A 20931-nucleotide genomic window follows, 5' to 3' on the forward strand; every position below is an offset into this window, starting at 1 on the left:
CCATTTGAACCGTTTGAACCCTGAACATATTATAGTTCGAATATAATAAATTTCCTGTAGACGGAGAAGTTTATCTGTACGAGTAGAAAGCATCGCTCATACGAAAGTCATGACTTTGAGCTTTTGATATTCATACAGGAGCTTCTGTTTTCTGTATAGGTCTTTTTAATTTTTCTATAGTTGTCATTTATCTTTTCCATATTTATGCATGATTCTACATTCTTGCATGTGCCCTCCAGCCATTACTGCTTCACCATTTTTCAATTTCTATCTCATGTCTCTATTCCCTTTCGACTGCCTCATGTGATGCATTTTTACATTTTCTACTTTCGTCGGTTAAATCCAGTATCTCCCGTGTTATCCAATGATTTCCACTGGGTCTTGCGTTTTTACCTATTTGATCCGGTATTGACTTCACTGACTCAATGTCTCATCTCTCTTGTGTTCCCTATCCCTGGTAAGTCGGTCGCTGCCTAACGCTCCCTCTGAAATTCTCAATAAACTATGGTTTTTTCTATTTTGCAAGTCTCGTCTCCTTAATTTCCATCCTTTTTGCAGTTCCTTCAGCTTTAATCTGCAGTCATAGTCATAGTCATTAAAATTATGGCCAGAGTGCACATATGTCTCTGGAAATGTCTTAAAGGTTAATATCTGGCCTCGAGTTCTTATCATTACATAATCAATCAAAAACCCTGCTCTCTTCCGTTTATACAATCTTCTTATTCTTAAATTATGTATCACGCTCTGCTCAAAATTCTACCAGGCGTCATTCTCTTTCATTCCTTTCTCCCTGTCCATTTTCACACTTTTCCTGTCCTTCCTTTTCCTGCTGTCGAATTCGAGCCTCCCATCACAATTAAATATTCAACTCCCTTAACTATCTGTATAATTTCATTTATTTCTTAATACAGTGTTTTAATCTCTTCATCAGCAGATGTAGTTAGCAAATAAACTTTAACTAATTTAGTATGTGCTGACTTCGTGTCTATCTCGGCTATGATAACGCGTTCACTGTTCGTAGCAGTTTACTAGCGTTCCTATTTTCTTATTCAATATTAGAGACATTCCTGCTTTACCCCTATCTTATTTAGTGTTATAGCCTGACAAGAAGTCCTGTTCTTCCTACCACCACGCTTAGCAGACTATAGCTCTATCTAACTTCAGCCTATCCGTTTCCCTTTGCAAATTCCGTAACAGTCTTACGCGATTAAGGGATCTAAAATTCCAAGCTCGACCCGTAGAATGTCGGTTTTGTTTTTCCTAACAGTGATATTCCACTGAAACAAATGAAACTGTGTGACTGCAGAGAACTTTTAAAGTCTCAGACATCTATTATGTAAAATTACAGGCCAGTATTCGAACCCACGTCTCCTGTCCACTAGACGGATGTGGTAACCACTACGCCACCCTAGCACAGTGGCTCTGAATTAACTGCACCGATTACTCTAGCATTCCTCCCTCCTCAACCCATATTCAGTCTGCATATATACATCGTAGATGTTCGAGACTTGAAAAGGTCTCTGGACCCATACAGTTATATTTTATTAAAGCACCTATGTCTGGATTTCAGACTGGAACCCCCGTTTCGTTCGATGCTGAGGTGCTATTCCAATACAGTTGGAGGGCCTCTGCAATGCTGTTTGTGTTTATGGGGAATTCCAGAAGGGCTCAGGAGTGATGGGAATTTGGACTGAGGAGGTAGGCGTGCTAGGGTAGTCCGTGCAGTTGTGCAAAGCCACTGTGCCAGGGTGGCGTAGTGGTTAGCGTATCTGCCTAGCAAGCAGGAGACCTGGGTTTGAATTCCGGCCATGGTAAAAATTGTCATTCGTCGCTTCAGTCTGTATACATGCATCCTACTGAGTAGTCCTCTCCTGAAGATTGGTTGGGGGCACTGTTTTACCTCCGGAATATTTTACTCTCGAAAATATCTTTATCATTTAACCAGAAATTAGAGTTGTATGCTTTTAATGAAAATAGTGGTTGCAGTTTCCCTTTGCTTTCAGCCGTTCGCAGTATGAGAGCAGTGATGCCATATTAGCTAATGACCAGATCAGTCAGTCAACAGACTGTTGCCCCTGCTACTACTGAAAAGGTTGCTGCTCCTCTTTAGGAACCACGGGTAGTCTGGCCTCTCCACAGATAGCACACCACTGTGTTTGCCCCTGCCATCTGTGACGCTAAGGCACGCAGTGCACCCCATCACGGCATGGTGCACAAGTTCATGAGGACTCACGGGAAATAAGGGCGTTATTAACGTGTTGTTAGGTATGTATGACCATTATATATTGATTTTGTGCAAGCGATGAAAATCGAAGAAATCACGAGTTTTCTTCCTACCTTGCTGTGAGCATATCCATATTTGTCGATGGAATGAATGCTTTCCAAGATACCAAACCGGCAGATAACAGGAATAATCAAAAACTGCACCGGGGCAGCGCCAGTGAATAGACACTGCGGAGATATAATGGTTCAGATGGCTCTAAGCACTATGGGAGGAGGAGGATATTGGTGTTTAACGTCCCGTCGACAACGAGGTCATTAGAGACGGAGCACAAGCTCGGATTAGGGAAGATGGGGAAGGAAGTCGGCCGTGCCCTTTCAAAGGAACCATCCCGGCATTTGCCTGGAGTGATCTAGGGAAATCACGGAAAACCTAAATCAGGATGGCCGGACGCGGGATTGAACCGTCGTCCTCCCGAATGCGAGTCCAGTGTCCTGCCGCTGCGCCACCTCGCTCGGTAAGCACTATGGGACTTAACATCTGAGGTCATCAGTCCCCTAGACTGAGAACTACTTAAACCCAACTAATCTAAGGACATCACACACAGCCACGCCCGAGGAAGGATTAGAACCTACGACAGTAGCAGCCGCGTGGCTCCCGACTGAAGCGCCTAGAACCGCTCGGCCACAACGGCCGGCAGCGGAGTTCTGGCAACGCTCCAGCCATTAGCAGAATTTGGCACAAGTTGTGCAAAATTCCCATCAACAAATGGTAATGTGATTTGTAGATGTCTTTGATTTGTAGATCTCTTTGGAATTAGTGAAGTTCGGTGAAAGGAGGAACAAGACTTCTGGTCAGGTGAATACAGGGTTATAAATACAAAATCAAATAGGGGTAATGCAGGAGTAGGTTTAATAATGAACAAAAAAAAAAAAAAAAAGATTTCGGGTAAGCTACTATAAACAGCATAGTGAACGCATAATTGTGGTCAAGATAGATACGAAACCCACGCCTACCACAGTAGTACAAGTTTATATGCCGACAACCACCGCAGATGATGAAGAGATTGATGAAATGTATGATGAAATGAAAGAAATTATTCAGATAGTGAAGGGAGACGAAAATGTAATAGTCATGGGTGACTTGAATTCGATAGGAATAGAAGGAAACGTAGTAGATGAATATGAAAAGGGGGGTGAGGAATTAAAGAGGAAGCCACCTGGTAGAATTTTGCACAGAGCATAACTTAATCACAGATAACACTTGGTTCAAGAATCATAAAAGAAGGTTGTATATATGGAAGAAGCCTGGAGATACTGACAGGTTTCAGATAGTTTATGTAATGGTCAGACAGAGATTTAGGAATCAGGTTTTAAGTTTTAAGACATTTCCAGGAGCAGATGTGGATTCTGACCACAATCTATTGCTTATGAACTGTAAATTAAAACTAAAAAAACTGCAAAAAGGAGGGAATTTAAAAGAGATGGGACCTGGATAAACTGACAGAAACAAAGGTTGTAGAGAATTTCAGGAAGAGCATTAGGGAATGATTGACAAGAATGGGGGAAAGAAATACAGTAGAAGAAGAATGGGTAGCTTTGAGAGATGATATAGTGAAGGCAGCAGAGGATCAAATAGGTAAAAAGACGAGGGCTAATAGAAATCCTTAGGTAACAGAAGAGATACTGAATTTAATTGATGAAAGGAGAAAATACAAAAATGCAGTAAATGAAGCAGGCAAAAAGGAATACAAACGTCTCAAAAATGAGATCAACAGGAAGTGCAAAATGGCTAAGCAGGGATGGCTAGGAGACAAATGTAAGGATGTAGAGGCGTATATCTCTAGGGGTAAGATAGATACTGCCTACAGGAAAATTAAAGAGAAATTTGGAGAAAAGAGAACCACTTGCATGAATATCAAGAACTCAGATGGAAACCCAATTCTAAGCAAAGAAGGGAAAGCAGAAAGGTGAAAGGAGTATATAGAGGGTCTATACAAGGGCGATGTTCTTGAGGACAATATTATGGAAAGGAAGAGGATGTAGATGAAGATGAAATGGGAGATACGATACTGCGTGAAGAGTTTGACAGAGCACTGAAAGACCTGAGTCGAAACAAGGCCCCGGGAGTAGACAACATTCCATTAGAACTACTGATAGCCTTGGGAGAGCCAGCCCTGACAAAACTCTACCATCTGGTGAGCAAGATGTATAAGACAGGCGAAATGCCCTCAGACTTCAAGATGAATATCATAATTCCAATCCCAAAGACAGCAGGAGTTAACATATGTGAAAATTACCGTACTATCAGTTTAATAAGCCACGGCTGCAAAATACTAACACGAATTCTTTACAGACGAATGGAAAAACTTGTAGAGGCCCACCTCGGGGAAGATTAGTTTGGATTCCGTAGAAATGTTGGAACACGTGATGCAATACTGACCCTATGACATATCTTAGAAAATAGTAGACTTAGAAAAAGGTTCAAATGGTTCAAATGGCTCTGAGCACTATGGGACTCAACTGCCGAGGTCATTAGTCCCCTAGAACTTAGAACTAGTTAAACCTAACTAACCTAAGGACATCACAAACATCCATGCCCGAGGCAGGATTCCAACCTGCGACCGTAGCGGCCTTGCGGTTCCAGACTGGAGTGCCTTCAACCGCACGGCCACTTCGGCCGGCCTTAGAAAAAGCTTTTGACAATGTTGACTGGAATACTCTCTTTCAAATTCTGAAGGTGGCAGGGGTAAAATACGGGGAGCGAAAGGCTATTTACAATTTGTACAGAAACCAGATGGAAGTTATAAGAGTGGCTGGGCATGAAAGGGAAGCAGTGGTCGGGAAGGGAGTGAGACAGGGTTTTAGCCTATCCCCGATGTTATTCAATCTGTATATTGAGCAAGCAGTAAAGGAAACAAAAGAAAAATTCCGAGGAGGAATTAAAATCCATGGAGAAGAAATTAAAACTCTGAGGTTCGCCGATCACTTTGTAATTCTGTCAGAGACAGCAAAGGACCTGGAAGAGTAGCTGAACGGAATGGACAGTGTATTGAAAAAAGATATAAGATGAACATCAACAAAAGCAAAACGAGAATAATGGAATGTAGTCGATTTAAGTCGGGTGATGCTGATGGAATTAGATTAGGAAATGAGACACATAAAGTAGTAAAGGAGTTTTGCTATTTGGGGAGCAAAGTAACTGATGATGGTCGAAGTAGAGAGGATATAAAATGTAGACTGGCAATGGCAAAGAAAGCGTTTCCGAAGAAGAGAAATTTGTTGACTTCGAGTATATATTTGTCAGGAAGTCGTTTCTGAAAGTATTTGTATGGAGTGTAGCCATGTATGGAAGTGAGACATGGACGATAACTAGTTTGGACAAGAAGAGAATAGAAGCTTTCGAAATGTGGTGCTACAGAAGAATGCTGAAGATTAGATGGGTTGATCACGCAACTAATTAGAAGGTATTGAATAGAATTGGGGAGGAGTTTGTGGCACAACTTGACTAGAAGAAGGGATCGCTTGGTAGGACATGTTCTGAGGCATCAAGGGATCACCAATTTAAAATTGGAGGTCAGCGTGGAGGGTAAAAATCGTAGAAGGAGACCAAGAGATGAACACACTAAGCAGATTCAGAAGGATGTAGGCTGCAGTACGTACTAGCAGATGAAGAAGCTTGCACAGGATAGAGTAGCATGGAGAGCTGCATCAAACCAGCCTCAGGACTGAAGACCACAACAACAACAACAACAACAACAACAACATATAGCCCATTTTTTAGTAGTAAGTGTGATGCGGTTGTCATGTCATAAATTGTTAACTGTCTCTGCACACACACACACACACACACACACACACACACACACACACACACAAATGCGTGCAATGAACGCCTTCTTTACTCATGTGGTTATCCCACAGAGGCAATGTATGCCAATAACATGCATTTACAATTACAGAGTTATTTTGGTTCTTTCTCCGTATGCCTTTCACGCCGGCCGATGTTGCCGAGCGGTTCTAGGCTCTTCAGTCCAGAACCGCGCTGCTGCTACGGTCGCAGGTTCGAATCCTGCCTCGGGCATGGATGTGTGTGAGTTTCTTAGGTTAGTTAGGTTTAAGTAGTTCTAAGTCTTAGGCGACTGATGACCTCAGATATTAATTCCCATAGTGCTTAGAACCATTTGAACATCCGTATGCTCTTCACGAAAGCAGAGATCATCAGTTACCTGACGGTAGGAGCTGTATGAATCGTAAAAACTTTGTTCTGCGTCTCATGGTGTTGCATCTGCTTGTAAAGAGAAATTCGAGAAAGAAACTGAACATGCTTTCAGGAGTGTGGAATTCGACAGAACTCACAGATAGGCTGGCCGGTGTACATCAATGTTCCTTCTCGTGTACGCTACTTCCGGGTTTAGGTCCCCTTCCAGTCTCTCAAACTAGAGCGTCACAAATTGACTCTACTTAGTTCGACATCCACGTAGAAAATTAACGTCCGCATCTAAGAACGAAATTTAAAGTTCCTTATCTACTTAATGCCTGCAAGATAACGCTTTCACGGTGGTGACATGCTTAGGCCGTTACTGTGTCTAAAAAAGTAAGGTCACATCGCGCCTCCTGAAGCAGATGTGTCCTCGTTTACTGTCAGGAGAATAATTCATCATCCTATGTTTAGTTTGGACACATAATAGTCACTCTGCAAAAAGCCGTGTGTCATTCTGGACTTCCGCACAGCTGTCGTGCGGCGCGATTTTTTTGCGTGTTCCACATTTCTGTTTCGTAGCATGACATAAAGGATTAGCAAACAGCACGAATAGCTCCATCGTCAACGAAATTAAAGTGCTAAATTTAATGCATTATGAGAGTCACAAGAAAATGAAAGAGTCACAAGAAAATGAAAAAGAACGCAACGAATTTAGCGGAAACTCATTCACAGAATATTTTTATTAGACCCAGAGAGCAAAAGAAGCAACACTAGAAATCAGTATTTGTATTATCGGAAAGCATGTTACACCACCGTCGGATGCTACGAAATTTTGTTAGCATCACTGCTAGTTTCTATTGATACTAATCGACACCAAGCACCTGGATACATACATTAACAGACATTAGTAAAATTATTAGGGACAAAACCTGTACATTACTATAAAACCAAATAATATATTAAAAAGAAGTTTAAAATTAATGAAATTTCTCTATGCACATATGGCATTCCATTTGGAATGGAATTAGCTTATACTCTGAATTAATATCTAGGCTAACTTTAAAAATATGTAGTGCAAATATTTATTGATTCGCAGAATATAACGCGAAATGTTATTTGCTTAATACAGTGAAGCGCAAAATAAACTGGTATAGGCATGGGTATTCAAATACAGTGATAAGTAAACAGGCAGAATACAGCGCAGAGGTCGGCTACGCCTATATGAGACAAGTGTCTGGCGCAGTTGTTAGATCGGCTACTGCTGCTACAATCAAGAATTGAGTTTAAACGTGGTGTTAAAGACGGGGCACAAGCAATGGAACAAAGCATCTCCGAGGTAGCGGTGACGTAGTGGTTTTTCCCGTACCACTTTTTCACGAATGTACCGTGAATATCAGAAATCCGGTAAAACATCAAGTCTCCGACATCGTTGCGGTAGGAAAAAGATCCTGCAAGAACGGGACCAATGACGACTGAAGAGAATCGTTCAACGTGACAAAAGTGCAACCCTTCAGCAGATTGCCGCAGATTGCGTTGCTGGATCATCAAGTGCCATTCAACTAAACATCTTCGATATGGGCTTTCGGATCCGAAGGCCCACTCGTGTACCCCTGATGACTGCAAGACACAAAGCTTTACGCCTCGTCTGCGCCCGTCAACGCTGACATTGGACTGTTGATTTGCGCAAGTCCTTCGGAATCCACAATGGACATGAATGTATGCAGGCGATCAGACAGGGTACATACGTACGTGTCACCTGTCAGAGTCGTATCTAGACGTATCAGAGGTCGCTCCAACTGCACACGCCCCACCTCATTACAGTGCCTCCACCAACTTGAACAGTCCCCTGCTGACATGTAGGGCCCATAGATTCATGAGGTTGTCTCCATACCCGTACATGTCCATCCGCTCGATACAATTTGAAACGAGACTCGTCCGACCAGCCAACATGTTTCCAGTCATCAACAGTCAATTTCAGACCACGTAGAACGTTTTGGAAATGTATTGGTTTCTGTTATTATCGGGATTCTTAGACACTGACTTGGCTTTTCTGTTTGGATTTGAATGGTTTATAATTTCTTTGTAGATTTCGTCCTCTTCTAGTTCAGAATAATTAATACTGAGAACTTGGGTCGTGGAAACTGAGTTGTGAGCGACCTATATTCTGACAGCTTCTCCTATCATCTCAAATTTATTTTTCTTTTTTTTATGAGTTGCGCAGTTTGTTGGGCCATAAATGGCTCGCTCCTCAATACATCCAAGAAATGTGATAGCGCATACGCTTCGATAGTGAGTTTCGGCATTGACATTTCTTTACAAATAATTGTCGACTGACGGTAACACCACCGGGATCAGCTAGTTAGCTCATAATTACAAGTCAGATGCCTTTTATGCAAATATCGATACCAGCGTAAAAATGCTGCTACCAGAGAACAAACAATAGCTAATACGAATCTCTTTATTAAAAGACTGACTGAAAAGTGGGGTACCAGCTGCCTCATTCCACGTTCCTCACCTTCCCCACCACCTTTAAAAACTTTCACAAAAATGTTGGTATGCAAACATGTTCGGGTTCTTTTTAACATGCAGTTCGTCCGCCGGCCGCTGTGGCCGAGCGGTTCTAAGCGCTTCAGTCCGGAACCGCACGCCTGCCACGGTCGCAGGTTCGAATCCTGCCTCGGACATGGATTTTTGTTATGTCCTTAGGTTAGTTAGGTTTAAGTAGTTTCTTCTAGGGGACTGATGACCTCAGATGTTAAGTCCCATAGTGCTTAGAGCCATTTGATTTTGCAGTTCGTCCCCCACTGCCAGAAGCTGCCATAATTTTAACTCGCTGACACCTATTAGTCCGTCGCTTTAAGTCTCTCATACCCATCCACTCCCAGTTGCCCATTCTCACTCACTCATTCGGCCAAACTCATTGTCATTATCTCATCGTGGCATTCCAACTGACACTGTCTCCTGTCTCACAGCTGCAGTCACTCTCCTTCTGTCCTACGACTATTGTCACCTCTCACTGCCACTGTCTTCGCCATGGTCTGTCTTACTGCTACTACCTCATTTATACCTTAGAACTGCTGCAATTCTTCCCACTGTCACTATCTCTCTCTTCCTCGTTGTCGTTGTCATGGACTCTCATTATCACCGACTCTCACCCACTTCCACTTTCTCCTTCTCTTCATTCCTCTGCCATTGGCACCGTCTCCTTCAGCCTTTTCCTAGCAGTGTTCTCGCACTGTATACTACGTTCCACAGCCACTGCGTCCCTCTCTTTCTGCCATTCGCTCCTTCACTCTTTCTGCACCACAATCACTGTCTACTACCTTCCAGTAGTTATTACTTCCCCATCTCTTTCCTGCTGCCATTGTCTCTTTTCTCTGCATACAAAAGCGCGAATATGTTCGCGAGCCAATATTTTTACGAACATTTTTAAAGCGGGTCAGAAACGTATAACGATGCAGCTGGTACCATACACTTTTCAGTCAGAATATTTTAATAAAGAAGAGCATATGTTCCTTTTTTGTGCTCCGATAGGGGCATTTTCCCGTTGGTTCCCTTCTTTTCCCTGACACAGCAGGGCATGTCAATCATATGAGAAGAACTTGATGGATTAGTAAAATTTTGATGTTTACTTATGTAAAACTGAAATAACGCGAAACTAATTTTATACCTCAAGACGGATTTTACGCGAATAAAAATTCTGCATGTGCTTCAGTACCACAACGTGCAGTACCCAGAACCCTTCTGAACATAACAGAGACACTTTACATCACATTTCTCCCTGATACGACACTTTATAAACTACGTTTCCGCCTTTCACCGCATCTTACTTGCTTATTTTATGTGCACAAAAAGGGTAACTTTGAACCTCTGCCGCGCGGGATTAGCCGAGCGCCGGCCGAAGTGGCCGTGCGGTTAAAGGCGCTGCAGTCTGGAACCGCAAGAACGCTACGGTCGCAGGTTCGAATCCTGCCTCGGGCATGGATGTTTGTGATGTCCTTAGGTTAGTTAGGTTTAACTAGTTCTAAGTTCTAGGGGACTAATGACCTCAGCAGTTGAGTCCCATAGTGCCCAGAGCCATTTGAACCATTTTTTGATTAGCCGAGCGGTCTCGGGCGCTGCAGTCATGGACTGGGCTGATCCCGGCGGATGTTCGAGTCCTCCCTCGGGCATGGGTGTGTGTGTTTGTCCTTAGGATAATTTAGGTTAAGTAGTGTGTAAGCTTAGGGACTGATGATCTTAGCAGTTAACTCCCATAAGATTTCACACATTTTTGAACCTTTGTATCTCGGAAACAGATGAATGTATCTAGAAAATCTGCTGTGCGTAGTCGTCTTGAGATCCGCGGCTGGGATTTGGTGCCAAAAATTCAGGTTTTTTTAAGTCTACAGGTAATACAATTTTGACAAACACTGAATTTACTCAAATGCATTATCCATTCGTTCATCACGGGTATGCCCCTCAGTTTAAATGAGAGGATATCATGGATATATCCGTCATCATCAACCATCAATCAATATATTTAATAATTTTTATGTGCTGTTTTACTTATACAAGTAGTGTAACTTTGAACTTCTGTGTCTGGGAAACGGATAAAGACGTCGAGAAAATTTTCAAGACTGTTAGATATCGAGATATTAGATATAAATCGTAAAAATTACAGCCATTTGCTGTGTATAACCGTCTTGGAATCTGCGGCCGGAGATTGGTCCGCTGCTGACTGCGAAAACATGGTGAAAAACGCTTTTTTTGGGGTTTTCTCAGTAGCCGCTCATGAATTTACGCAAATGCATTCATTCATTCACAGTTATATCCGTCAGTTTAATTAAATCACACGTTTATCACTGGTATATCCGTTATCAGCCAATCAAATTAATCTTTACGTGTATATTTTACGTGTACGAGAAGGATAACTTTGAACTCCTGTATCTGAGAAGGGGATAAAAATATCAAGAAATTTCTCAAGGTTGTTCAGGATCGGGGTCTTAGGAATGTATCATCAGAATTTCAGCCATTTCCATCTTGGAATCCTCGACTGGGTTTTGGTCCGCTGGTGACGGCGAAAATACAGTAAAAAACCTTTTTTTATATTTTTTCCGAGGAATGGCCCATGGACTACTGGTGCCTCCATAAGTCCCATCAAGTCTACCGTAGGCAACATCAGGTGCAAAAAGAACCAACAGATTTGCACCATTTTCCTAAGCTGGAGGAAGTATGTAATATTCATATTTTGACCCTGTACTGTAGGCTAGTGCCACTAAGACGATCCTTCTGTTGGATATACAAATGGTCCCTAGACCAAGGACTATCCAAAACATTTGATCCTACTTTGTTGTCCACAACAGAACCTGTGATATGAGCACCGGAAAACCTCGTATTTATGTGCTGCGTTTTGGAACATATTGGTAAACGTACAGTCTCATGCCTACCGATTAGTAAAAGATAATCAACGAAGATACTATACTAACATCGGAATAGGCTACACACGTATATTCACCCGTATTTTGTTTTCTATCTTTACTGTTCCAATTTCGGATCTGTCTATTTGAAAACACGTCTTTCACTTAGTTCTCATGCAACTTTTGAGATATATTCATGAGGCAAAAAATACATTCATATTACAAAATCTGCAAGAAAGATATTGTGTTTGCAATACTATTCCCAAGGGATAAATTTGAAAAATGCGTCTAAAAACTAAAAGAAGGATGCTTTTATTAAATCAAAAATAATGATGAAATTGTAGAAAACTTCATGAAGACCATTTCTATGGTTAAAATTATTTGTCGAGAGGCAAATCAAGACAGAAAAAGCGTAGGGGCGTTCTAGGCACATAAAACAAATGGTCTGTCTCATTTGAGCCCATTCTTGTCTCTGATACTACCTGTTAATATAACTTTATCTCCTTATCTTTTATTATAGGCCTGAACCCTTTTCGACGCGTATTTTAAACGATACTGAAACGAAATTATGTAGTTATTGTAACTTTGGTCCCTTTACATCGTGGGCTTACGTTTCTATTACCAAAGGGTCTCATAATACTATAACCACCACAATTGTACACAAAAATTTATCATTGTCTAACGTTAAGCATGAAGAACAATAGTAATACTGGAACATATGCTTTAACTCGTGCGTAACACAACAAACCATATAGTCTTGTAGCCATAGTTGCAGTAAAAATGAAATGAAAGGAGCGTTTGGCGTCATTGGCTGGGAGGCCCCTTACGGGGCAGGTCCGGCCGCATTGGTGGAGGTCTTATTACATTCGACGCCACAGTGGGCGCCCTGGGCGCCGGATGAGGATGAAATGATGATGAAAACAACTCAACACCTCCCTGAGCGGAGTAAATCCCAGACCCAGCCGGGAATCGAAACCGGGCCCGTAAGACGGTAATCCACCAAGCTGACCACTCAGCTGTCGGGGTGGACACAGTTGCAGTAATATTGCCACAAATTCTTTAGGGACCGATTGGAATATCAACTCATTGTCCACTGTCAAAAGCAGTTAATGTTTAGGGGTGTTCTACAGGCGTAACTAATTACCAGTACCTGTAACTGACACACTTGAAAGGGGGGGGGGGTGTTTAAAGAGCTTTGGTTGTTCTTTCGATTAAACATCTTCCTTTTGAGTTAGACAGTAAATACCAGTTATATGGAGACTGTATCCTGACCTGGATTATCTAGGATCTTGTATGTGAGCGTCTAAGTCAGATTCATAGCTCAGCGTGCCCATCAAAATTAATATATTTTCGAGCAAATTGAACTCGCCAATTAATTGAAGGATGAAAAGGATTTATTTCACGATAGGTATGTGAGGGAAGAGAAGGCATATGTACAGACAGCATCTGATTTATGCATATACTAAATTACTTCATTATCATTTACTCTCTCTCTCAATTTCAGGAATCCACTAAGCGTTGTCTGCATCAGTGCTTCTGAGCATCTTAGGAAATGGATTATCGACTGAGGAGGCGCAGTTTGAGAGCACTATTGAATAGCTTGAGGTTCAAAAATCAAAATATTAATTTGGAAAGACAATCCATCTCTCTAACATTATCATTATACATTCACAGGGATCACAGGAAACATCATTCGGCAAACATCTGTACTCTAGAGTTAAACTTTCTCAACTGGTTCTGTAAATGAAAACTTGAACCAAATGAATTGGCAAAACAAATGAGTACACACAAGCTACCACAGTCCGGCTTTTGGAAATGGGAAGCTATGGTAGGGAAAAAACAGAAAGTACTCAATTTAGTTGTGTACATCCACATGCAGAAAACCAACGAAGGTGGCCTTGCACTTATTCCAACGACCAGACAGCATTCGATAATGTCAGTAATGTGCATCGGGCCTGGGGAGGTATTTTCACAATCAAGACCCAAATGAGAATAGAAACAATTAAATCAACGACTGAAAGAAATTTTCCATATGAATAGGTGATCATTTCGCTCAGTATAGTGTGCCTTACGAAACGATGATCGGATGTACAGATACGAAATGGCGAATTTCGGGAATCGTGGTGATGTGGGGTGAGAAAAATCATACTATCTCAAATAAACGCAGAAAATGGAAAATACGTAAAATCATACACATGCGGGTATTCAGTCAAATGGTTGAAATGGCTCTGAGCACTATGGGACTTAACTTCTGAGGTCATCAGTCCCCTAGAACATAGAACTACTTAAACCTAACTAATCTAAGGACACCACACACATGTATGCCCGAGGCAGGATTCTAACCTGCGACCGCAGCGGTCGCGCGGCGCCAGACTGTAGAACCTAGAACCGCTCGGCCACTCCGGCCGACGGTATTAAGTCAATTCAGCACCTCTTCATCTACAGTTTGAGCAATATTGTTTGGCTCTAATAGCGCCGTGGAGGGCACAGGGTGGACAGAGGGCCACAGGCCGTTCACTTTATCTCTATTCAGAAACGGAATACTAGCAGATTCCTATCGTGTACAGGTATTCAGCTGCTTCGAAGAAATCAGAAAATTAATAATGGTGGGGAGGAATGACTCGGCATACAGAAAAGTCAGAACAGTCTTCAGTGAAATTAAAAGCAAGGATGGTAATATTAAGAGTACGGTACAATGGGAATTCCACTGTTAAATGCAGAGGTGAGAGCAGGTAGGTGGAAAAGTACAATGAAGGCCTCTGTGAGGCGGAGGACTTGCCTGATGACATGATAGAAAATGAAACTTGATTCAATACAGAAGATATAGCGGAGCCAGTATCAGACTCAGAGGGGGCTCTGGAAATAAGTCAGATGCGGTAGGCAACATTCCCCATCGGAATTTCTATCATCATTGGGGCGAGTGGCGACGAAACTACTATTCAAGTTGGTGTGTAGAATCTATGAGAATGGCGATTTGACGAAAAAAAAAAAACCATCCGCATATATCTGATGATGCAAGAGCAGGTAAGTGAGAGGAGCATCTCAAAATCAGATTAATAGCCCATGCACCCAAACTGCTGACAAGTATAATACACGGAAGACTGGAAAAAGATATCGAGGGTCTGTCTCACAATTATCATTTGTGCTTTAGGAAAGGTAAAGGCATCAGAGATACAGTTCTGACATTGCACTTGTTAATGGAAGCAAGATTGAAGAAAAATCAAGACGCATTCATTGCATATGTCTGAAGCGAAACAAGCGCTATATCGTGTGTGAGATTCAAAGGCGAGAGAGTGTGCCGGGAATAGAGAAGATTCTAAATTCATTCAAAACTTTGTTAGTAAAGAGTATGTGTCCGAGAAGTCAGTCGTTCAGAGGCTGCTGGCGTATACAGGGTGGTCCATTGAACGTGACCGGGCCAAATATCTCACGAAATAAGCCTCAAACGAAAAAACTACAAACAACGAAACTTGTCTAGCTTGAAGGGGGAAACCAGATGGCGCTATGGTTGGTCTGCTAGATGGCGCTGCCATAGGTCAAACGGATATCAGCTGCGTTTTTTTTAAATAGGAACCCCCATTTTTTATTACGTATTCGTGTGGTACATAAAGAAATATGAATGTTTTAGTTGGGCTACTTTTTTCGCTTTGTGATAGATGGCGCTGTAATAGTCACAAACATATGGCTCACAATTTTAGACGAACAGTTGGTAACAGGCAGGTTTTTTAAATTAAAATACAGAACGTAGGTACGTTTAAACTTTTTATTTCGGTTGTTCCAATGTGATACATGTACCTTTGTGAACGTATCATTTCTGAGAATGCATGCTGTTACAGCGTGATTACCTGTAAATACCACATTAATGCAATACATGTTCAAAATGATGTCCGTCAACCTCAGTGCATTTGGCAATATGTGTAACGACATTCCTCTCAAAGCGAGTAGTTCGCCTTCCGTAATGTTCGCACATGCATTGACAATGCGCTGAAGCATGTTGTCAGGCGTTGTCGGTGGATCACGATAGCAAATATCCTTCAACTTTCCCCACAGAAAGAAATCCGGGGACGTCATATGCGGTGAACGTGCGGGCCATGGTATGGTGCTTCGACAACCAATCCACCTGTCATGAAATACGCTATTCAATACCTCTTCAACCGCACGCGAGCTATGTGCCGCGCATCCATCATGTTGGAAGTACATCGCCATTCTGTCATGCAGTGAAACATCATGTAGTAACATCGGTAGAACATTACGTAGGAAATCAGCATACATTGCACCATTTAGATTGCCATCGATAAAATGGGGGCCAATTAGGCTTCCTCCCATAATGCCGCACCATACATTAACCCGCCAAGGTCGCTGATGTTCCACTTGTCGCACCCATCGTGGATTTTCCGTTGCCCAATAGTGCATATTATGCCGGTTTATATTACCGCTGTTGGTGAATGACGCTTCGTCGCTAAATAGAACGCGTGCAAAAAATCTGTCATCGTCCCGTAATTTCTATTGTGCCCAGTGGCAGAACTGTACACGACGTTCAAAGTCGTCGCCATGCAATTCCTGCTGCATAGAAATATGGTATGGGTGCAATCGATGTTGATGTAGCATTCTCAACACCGACGTTTTTGAGATTCCCGATTCTCGCGCAATTTGTCTGCTACTGATGTGCGGATTATCAGCGACAGCAGCTAAAACACCTACTTGGGCATCATCATTTGTTGCAGATCGTGGTTGAAGTTTCACATGTGGCTGAACACTACCTGTTTCCTTAAATAACGTAACTATCCGGCGAATGGTCCGGACACTTGGATGATATCGACCAGGATACCGGGCAGCATACATAACACACGCCCGTTGGGCATTTTGATCACAATAGCCATACATCAACACGATATCGATCTTTTCCGCAATTGGTAAACGGTCCATTTTAACACGGGTAATGTATCACGGAGCAAATACCGTCCGCACTGGCGGAATATTACGTGATACCACGTACTTATACGTTTGTGACTATTACAGCGCCATCTATCACAAAGCGAAAAAAGGTGTCCAACTAAAACATTCATATTTCTCTATGTACTACACGAATATGTGATAAAAAATGTGAGTTCCTATTTTAAAAAACGCAGTTGATATCCGTTTGATCTATGGCAGCGCCATCTAGCGGGCCAAACATAGAGCCATCGTTCTCTGTAGTTTTTTCGTTTGACGCTTATTTCGTGAGATATTTGGTCCGGTCACTAGCAATGGACCACCCTGTATATAAAGCAGATGACAACAGATGTTTCCTCGGGCGTCCTCTGCGGCACATATATAAATACAGCTCGAGAGGCAGGAAAGAGGTTCACTTCGCACTCAGCCATTGTAAGATCCGCGTCTGTTAAACGTCGAATGACGCTCTGCCTCGGATAACGTCAGAGACGGGCTGTGACAAAACTCGTATATTCTGTAATAACGGATATTGAGTTCGCGAGTACTATACACCGTCCTGGATCGCTTAGATTTGGCTAAAGTAGCTGTTAGTGTGTCGTTCGTGATGATTAAATATCCGCGTGGCAAGTGGTGAATATTATTTCCACTTTTGTGGCGAGCATTTATTTTGAACATTTATTTGAGTATTGGTAGTCAGGGCGAGGGACTATTTGTAGGAACGTACCGTTGAGGCCGCCTCTGAACTGATAATAGTGCTGTTTAAGATAGAAGGATTTACTGTCAATTGAACCTAGTGACTTTCATAGTGCTGTACGTGTGGTACTTTACTCAATATATGTTTGAACTAGAACTTCATACCTTCATTTATAACCATAGTCCTGATCCCGCTAAATACACTCCTGGAAATTGAAATAAGAACACAGTGAATTCATTGTCCCAGGAAGGGGAAACTTTATTGACACATTCCTGGGGTCAGATACATCACATGATCACACTGACAGAACCACAGGCACATAGACACAGGCAACAGAGCATGCACAGTGTCGGCACTAGTACAGTGTATATCCACCTTTCGCAGTAATGCAGGCTGCTATTCTCCCATGGAGACGATCGTAGAGATGCTGGATGTAGTCCTGTGGAACGGCTTGCCATGCCATTTCCACCTGGCGCCTCAGTTGGACCAGCGTTCGTGCTGGACGTGCAGACCGCGTGAGACGACGCTTCATCCAGTCCCAAACATGCTCAATGGGGGACAGATCCGGAGATCTTGCTGGCCAGGGTAGTTGACTTACACCTTCTAGAGCACGTTGGGTGGCACGGGATACATGCGGACGTGCATTGTCCTGTTGGAACAGCAAGTTCCCTTGCCGGTCTAGGAATGGTAGAACGATGGGTTCGATGACGGTTTGGATGTACCGTGCACTATTCAGTGTCCCCTCGACGATCACCAGTGGTGTACGGCCAGTGTAGGAGATCGCTCCCCACACCATGATGCCGGGTGTTGGCCCTGTGTGCCTCGGTCGTATGCAGTCCTGATTGTGGCGCTCACCTGCACGGCGCCAAACACGCATACGACCATCATTGGCACCAAGGCAGAAGCGACTCTCATCGCTGAAGACGACACGTCTCCATTCGTCCCTCCATTCACGCCTGTCGCGACACCACTGGAGGCGGGCTGCACGATGTTGGGGCGTGAGCGGAAGACGGCCTAACGGTGTGCGGGACCGTAGCCCAGCTTCATGGAGACGGTTGCGAATGGTCCTCGCCGATACCCCAGGAGCAACAGTGTCCCTAATTTGCTGGGAAGTGGCGGTGCGGTCCCCTACGGCACTGCGTAGGATCCTACGGTCTTGGCGTGCATCCGTGCGTCGCTGCGGTCCGGTCCCAGGTCGACGGGCACGTGCACCTTCCGCCGACCACTGGCGACAACATCGATGTACTGTGGAGACCTCACGCCCCACGTGTTGAGCAATTCGGCGGTACGTCCACCCGGCCTCCCGCATGCCCACTATACGCCCTCGCTCAAAGTCCGTCAACTGCACATACGGTTCACGTCCACGCTGTCGCGGCATGCTACCAGTGTTAAAGACTGCGATGGAGCTCCGTATGCCACGGCAAACTGGCTGACACTGACGGCGGCGGTGCACAAATGCTGCGCAGCTAGCGCCATTCGACGGCCAACACCGCGGTTCCTGGTGTGTCCGCTGTGCCGTGCGTGTGATCATTGCTTGTACAGCCCTCTCGCAGTGTCCGGAGCAAGTATGGTGGGTCTGACACACCGGTGTCAATGTGTTCTTTTTTCCATTTCCAGGAGTGTAGAAAGCGAATATAAACATTTCTTTCTGTGGGCTGGACCAAAATGTGGTCGTGTAGACTGGAAACTAAGGTCAATATATTCTTCATCGCTTTCTGGCTGACCACAAAATTAGTTGCCAGGCTTGCGTGAGACAGACGGCGAACATACTATACAACCAGTTATCCTAAAAAAAAAAGGCTGCACCACATGTCGACATAGAAAAAGCGTTCTGTAGTGTAAAATGGTGCAAGATGTAGAAATTCTGAGGAAAATGTAAGGGGTATTACACAATATGTATAAGAACTAGGAGGGAACAATAAGACTTGAAGACCAAGAAAGAAGTGTGCAAACTAAAAACAGTGTAAAACAGGGGTGCAGTCTTTCTCACCTACTTTTCAATCTACACATTGAAAAATCTATGACAAAAAAAGAAAAGCGCCAACTACATCCGACATACAAACATCAAATTTACCTGTAGCAACGTCCGCCTGCTTAGCTGATTCACCGGCGCGATAGCTTAGCGTGTTCGGTCAGAGGGTTAATTGCCCTCTGTAATAAAAAAAAACTGAGTGACTGTATCAACGACGAACTTGAATAGGTGTCATGGGACGTCTGCACCGAACAAATGCAACGAACGTCATGGTACACAATGAGGTGAAAAAAAGTCATAATGTGTTTGCTTACCATGGAGCGGATCCGGGTTCGATCCCCCAACGGTTGGAAATTTTGTTCGTTCGTCAAGTGGATGTTGTGCTGTCCTTATCATCACTTCGTCATCAGCTACGTGCAAGTCGCCCAATGTGGCGTCACCTGAAATAAGACGTGCACCCGGCCATCAATGCCACATGATCATTTCATTCTTTTTTACCTGTAGTGACATTAGCATCAGCTTCAAAAAATCCATCTGACTGACAAGATATCATTCTCACAAAAACCTCTCGCAAAACATTCCCACGAATGACTCACCTGCACCCAAAAAATGTAAGTACAAACAAAACATCACTCATCGTCATGCACACCACTTTGACATATTCTGTTACCCCCCTCCCCCCCCCCCCCTTTTGGTAACACGCCTCAGGCAGTAGTCTGTGAAGATCTTGCCTCGGCTCATAAAGGAAGTAAAATTAACAAGCCTCTGGGATTTAAGTTAACTTCCTGCACAGTCCCAACCGTGGAAGGCATTGACTTCGTTCCTCCTTAAAGGGAGTCTCTGATTAATTAAGAGACTGAGGAAGATGAATGTGGGATCCATTTCTAGTTTAGAGAAAGTAAACAGATTAGTGATCCACAGCGAGATACACTACTGTCCATTAAGATTGCTACACCAAGAAGAAATGCAGATGATAAACGGGTATTCATTGGACAAATATATTATACTAGAACTGAGATGTGATTACATTTTCACGCAATTTGGGTGCATAGGTTCTGAGAAATCAGTACCCAGAACAACCACCTCTGGCCGTAATAACGGCCTTGATACGCCTGGGCATTGAGTCAAATAGAGCTTGGATGGCGTGTACAGGTACAGCTGCCCATGCAGCTTCAACACGATACCGCAGTTCATCAGGAGTAGTTACTGGCGTATTGTGACGAGCCAGTTGCTCGGCCACCATTGACCAGACGTTTTCAGTTGGTGAGAGATCTGGAGAATGTCCTAGTCAATGCAGCAGTCGAAAATATTCTGTGTCGAGAAAGGCCCGTACAGGACCTGCAACATGCGGTCGTGCATTATCCTGCTGAAATGCAGGGTTTCTCTGGGATCTAATGAAGGGTAGAGCCACGGCTCGTAACACATCTGAAATGTAAAGTCCACTGTTCAAAGTGCCGTCAATGCGAACAAGAGGTGACCGAGACGTCTAACCAATGGAACCCCATACCAT

At 43.3% G+C, this 20931-nt stretch overlaps 1 non-coding gene across 1 annotated transcript; it reads left to right on the forward strand.

Moving 5' to 3' along the window:
* The first annotated feature begins 1742 nt into the window (after positions 1 to 1742).
* On the forward strand, positions 1743 to 1814 carry Trnaa-agc (transfer RNA alanine (anticodon AGC)). Its single transcript has one exon. It is a non-coding gene; the product is annotated as a tRNA-Ala (tRNA).
* Positions 1815 to 20931: the final 19117 nt, after the last annotated feature.

Source organism: Schistocerca nitens, chromosome 8, assembly GCF_023898315.1.
Source record: "Schistocerca nitens isolate TAMUIC-IGC-003100 chromosome 8, iqSchNite1.1, whole genome shotgun sequence".
Lineage (NCBI taxonomy): Eukaryota > Metazoa > Arthropoda > Insecta > Orthoptera > Acrididae > Schistocerca > Schistocerca nitens.